This window comes from Onychomys torridus, chromosome 16, assembly GCF_903995425.1.
Source record: "Onychomys torridus chromosome 16, mOncTor1.1, whole genome shotgun sequence".
NCBI lineage: Eukaryota > Metazoa > Chordata > Mammalia > Rodentia > Cricetidae > Onychomys > Onychomys torridus.
The window spans coordinates 36,154,973-36,160,383 of NC_050458.1; the positions used below are offsets into that span (position 1 = coordinate 36,154,973).

General features: G+C 40.2%; 1 non-coding gene across 1 annotated transcript; it reads left to right on the plus strand.

Annotated features, from left to right (window-relative positions):
• Positions 1-4,270: 4,270 nt before the first annotated feature.
• Positions 4,271-4,377, plus strand: LOC118597553. Its single transcript, XR_004946853.1, has one exon. It is a non-coding gene; the product is annotated as a U6 spliceosomal RNA (small nuclear RNA).
• The last annotated feature ends 1,034 nt before the right edge of the window (positions 4,378-5,411 follow it).

Sequence of the window (5,411 nt, forward strand, 5' to 3'; positions counted from 1 at the left end):
TTTATGAAGATGATTACAACCAACAGACACATAGAAACCCACAGATACTCAAAATTTGTCCTTATCACACCATAACACATCCATTCTCACAAATGTTTGGCCTTGTAAAATGTTTTTTGACTAAGGACAGGGGAATTACCCTAAGTAAGTATTTACAAAACACACACACACACACACACACACACACACACACACACACACACACATGAGTCTATCTCTCCTGGTAAAACAGTGTATTTTCCCAGTATCTATGTGTCTGTCTGTCTAATAAATTAGTGGGCATTAGAATGTGTGTATTGCTTGTTGATTGGCCTATAAGGCTGTGGGCACAGTGAGATTGATTCTTAAATGCACAGAACTAACAGCTGTCTTGTATCACTTCATCAAGTATTAGTCAGTTCTGCTTAACTGGTGAGCTAAACTAACTGACTCAGCTTAATCAAGCCTGATGAATCTATCCACATTATTAGCTTATAATGAACTTGCTGTTTATATTAGGCAATGAGGACTTTTTTTTTAGATCAAGCAGAACTTTTATTTTACTAAAACCACATAAGAGATTTCACTTAACTTCTTATTTTCATTAAAATTTCTGTAAAGTTTCTCTCTCTCTCTCTCTCTCTCTCTCTCTCTCTCTCTCTCTCTGTGTGTGTGTGTGTGTGTGTGTGTGTGTGTGTGTGTGTGTGTGTATGGTGGTGAGGATCTTAGAGCTCCATGAATGCTAGCCTCCAGTTTTAATGCTAGTGACCAGGAAAGAAAAGCCTTTGGGTAGAATGCTGAGGTGGAAAAGATTAAGGAACCAGGGTCTAGGAATAAGGGAAAAGGAAGGGGAGAGGGGACAGCTAACCCAAAGAAAGAGGTATGAAAAGACATAAAGAAGCCTAATGTCTCACAAACAAACTTTAAAAATGTATGTATAAAGAAAGAAGAGAGGGAACAGTGATATTTAATGGGTTAAGAGAATGAGAGATCAAGGATGAGGGAGAATAGGGGCTTGTGGATGGGTTAACCATATCTTAGGAAGTATGAAATTGTTGTGGGAAGCTAGCAGTTAATAGGATAATTTCACAATGTAACTTTTAAAAAGTTCCAATGGAATCACCTTGAATGGGAAAGGCATTTGAGAAAATCCAACACCCCTTCATGATAAAGGTCTTGGAGCGATCAGAAATACAGGGAAAATACCTAAATATAATAAAGGCAATCTATAGCAAACCAACAGCCAACATCAAATTAAATGGAGAGAAACTCAAAGCAATACCACTAAAATCAGAAACAAGGCAAGGCTGTCCCCTTTCCCCATACTTATTCAATATAGTACTTGAAGTTCTAGCCAGAGCAATAAGACAACATAAGGAGATTAAGGGGATACAAATTGGAAAGGAAGAAGTCAAGCTTTCCCTATTTGCAGATGACATGATAGTATAGATGAGTGACCCCAAAAATTCAACCAAGGAACTGATACAGCTTATAAGCACATTCAGCAACATAGCAGGATACAAGATCAACTCAAAAAAATGAGTAGCCCTCCTATATACAATAGATAAACAGGCTGAAAAGGAAATCAGAGATACATCATTCTTTACAATAGCCACAAACGATAAATACCTTGGGGTTACTCTAACTAAGAATGTGAATGACATATATAACAAGAACTTTAAGTCCCTGAAAAAAGAAATTGAGGAAGATGTCAGAAAATGGAAAGATCTCCCATGCTCATGTATAGGCAGGATTAACATAGTAAAAATGGCAATCTTACCAAAAGCAAGCTACAGATTCAACGCAATCCCTATCAAATTACCAACACAATTCTTCATAGATCTGGAAAGAATAATACTCAACTTCATATGGAAAAACAAAAACCAAAGATAGCCAAAAAAAATCCTGTACAATAAAATAACATCTGGAGGCATCATGATCCCCGACCTCAAGCTCTACTATAGAGCTACCATAATAAAAACAGCTTGGTGCTGGCATAAAAACCGACCAATGGAATCAAATTGAAGACCCTGACATTAACCCGCATACCTATGAACATATAATTTTTGACAAAGAAGCCAAACATGTACAATGGAAAAAAAGAAAGCATCTTCAACAAATGGTGCTGGTATAACTGGATGTCAACGTGTAGAAGCCTGCAAATAGATCCATATCTGTCACCGTGCACAAAACTTAAGTCCAAGTGGATCAAAGACCTCAACATAAATCCAGTTACTCTGAACCTAATAGAAGAGAAAGTATGAAGTAGTCTTGAATGCACTGGCACCAGAGAGCACTTTCTAAATATAACACGAGTAGCACAGACACTGAGAGAAACAAGCAATCAATGGGACCTGTTGAAACTGAGAAACTTTTGTAGAGCAAAGGACACGGTCAACAAGACAAAGCGACAGCCTACAGAATGGGAAAAGGTCTTCACCAACCCTGCATCTTACAGAGGGCTGATATCCAGAATATATCAAGAACTCAAGAAATTAGACATCAAAATGCCCAACAGTCCAAATAAGAAATGGGTTATAGAACTAAACAGAGAATTCTCCACAGAGGAAGTTCAAATGGCTGAAAGACATTTAAGGAATTGCTCAACATCCCTAATTATCCAGGAAATGCAAATCAAAACGACTCTGAGATACCACCTTACATCTGTCAGAATGGTTAAGATCAAAAGCACAGAATACAGTTTATGCTGGAGAGGATGTGGAGCAGGGGGAACTCTCCTCCACTGCTGGTGGGAATGCAAGCTTGTACAGCCACTTTGGAAATCAATATGGTGCTTCCTTAGAAAATTGGGAATCAGTCTCCACCAAGACCCAGCTGTAGCACTCTTGGGCATATACCCAAGGAATGCTCAATCATACCACAAGGGCATTTGCTCAGCTATGTTCATATCAGCATTGTTTGTAATATCCAGAACCTGAAAACAACTTAGATGCCCTTCAACTGAAGAATGGCTAAAGAAATATGGTACATATACACAATGGAGTCCTAATCAGCAGAGAAAAACAATGACATCATGAGGTTTGCAGGAAAATGGATGGATCTAGAAAAAATCATCCTGAGTGAGGTAACCCAGACTCAGAAGGACAAACATGGTATGTACTCACTCATAGGAGGATACTAGATGTAAAACAAAATGACTAGACTGCTACACAACTCCAGGGAGGCTACCTAGAAAACGGGACCCTAGGAAAGACACAGGGATCACCCAATGACAGAGAAATGGATGAGATCTACATGAACAACCTGCACAACAGTAGGAATAATGAATGGCAAGGTCTGAGGGAAAGAAAGCTTAGGGGAGCAGGAGATCCCAGCTGGATCAAGAACAGAAAGGGAGAACAAGGAATAACAGACCATGATAAATGAAGACCACATGAGAACAGGAATAGGCAGAGTGCTCAACAGGTCCCCAGAAATCCACAATGATATATTCTCTGTAGACTGCTGGCAATGGTCGAGAGAAAGCCTGATCTGATCTAGTCTGGTGATCAGATGGCCAAACACCCTAACGGTCATGCTGGAACTCTCATCCAACAACTGATGGAAGTGGATGCAGAGATTGTAGCCAGGCCCCAGGTGGAGTTCCAGGTATCCAATTGTCAAGAAAGATGAGGGACTGTAAGAGTGTGAATTGTTGAGACTAGGATTGGAAAATCACAGGGACAAATAGCCAAACAAATAAAAGCACATGAATTATGAACCAACGGCTGTGGAGCCCTCAGCTGGATCAGGCCCTCTGGATAAGTGAGACAATTGAATAGCTTGAACTGTTTGAGAGGCACCCAGGCAGTGGGACCCGGACCTGTCCTTAGTGCATGAGCTGGCTGTTTGGAAACTTGAGATTACACAGGGACACTTTGCTCAGCCTGGAAGGAGGGGACTGGAGCTGCCTGTACTGAATCCACCAGGTTTAAATGAATCCCCAGGGGAGTCTTGGCCTGGAGGAGATGGGAATGGAGGGGAGGGGCTGGGAGAAAGGTGGATGTGGGGGCGGGAGGGGGGAGGACAAGGGAACCCATGGCTGATGTGTAAAATTAAAACACAAATAAAATAAATTAAAAAAAACAATGTTACTCTCAAAAATGGTTATTAAATGAAAATCAAAGTACAAGTCATGCGTTAACTTTTCATGAGTTTACTCATAAAGTCTCTAAAACAACACAGACTACTGCCATTGTGTTGCTTATTTACCATTACTACACAGTAAGTCATCACTGCTGAAATACTTAGCCTATTTCAGCTGTAGGATATAGAAAAACCAGTATTAAGTGTTTGCTTCATCAGCAAATATACTAAAAAATTAGAATGATACAGAGAAGATTAGTATGACCCCTGGGCAAGGATGACATACAAATTTGAGAAGCATTTCATATTTTTAATATGTTCTTTGTACTAAAGAAAGAAAGAAAGAAATGAGAGAAAGAGAGAGAGAGAGAGAGAGAGAGAGAGAGAGAGAGAGAGAGAGAGAGAGAAAAGCTAATATTAAAATAAGTGCAAAACTTCCTCCTGGGTAGCTATCAAGTAGACAAGGTGGTGAGGGAAAAAATGCAACAATGATCTTGCTCAGAGCTGGACCATGCATGCTGTAATACTGACCTGCTAAGCAAGAGCTGCTGACTGGTGCAATATTGATATAACTGTTAGGGGGTAATTAACCACTCTGAGATTTGCTTCAGAGGAGGAATTCCAAGGCTGGGGAGCTCATAGCCCTCCTGTAGAATTACTGATATTTTGCCTTTTAAATGCTTGTGTTTACATCCATATTCCTGGGCTGCTCTTAGCCTTTGTCTCAGCCTTTGTTTGAGAAGCTGTTTTGTTGTTGTTACATTGCACATCAGTCAATGGAGGAAATCCTAACTGCTCCAAGTGTTAAAAATAACTGATATATTTATTACTCAGCCTTAAATGAAACATCTCATTAACTCTACCAGCACTACCACCAAGGCTCAGGAAACATCATGGAAGGGTAGATCAGAAGGAAAGAATGTAAGACCTAGGAAATGGGGAAGAGCTCTGTGAAATGCTGTCTTCTGACATGACATTACCACCATACTCATGATCTCACAGCTTCTGTGGCTACTTATGCAAGACCTGTACAAGACCAAGGTAGGCAAAGTCCCAGCCTAGATGCTATGGAAAATCTCCAGGCCCTACCACATTTTGGTGAGCTATTAGTAGTGGATAGTTGCTGAGGAGGCAGAATCATTATTTTCTGAGGATGTGGCCACTGGTTGAGATTTTGATGCTCCAGAGGATGGCTCTGGTGTACCAATGTGGAGCTCTCAAATTTCCAGAAAGCCTAAACAGTTTAAAAAGCTCTTCTAATCACAATAAAACTGGAGCTAAAAACAGCTTCCTAATAGTGTCTCAGGCAAGGCATGAGCTACAGTATAGCTGGTTCACAGCATGTG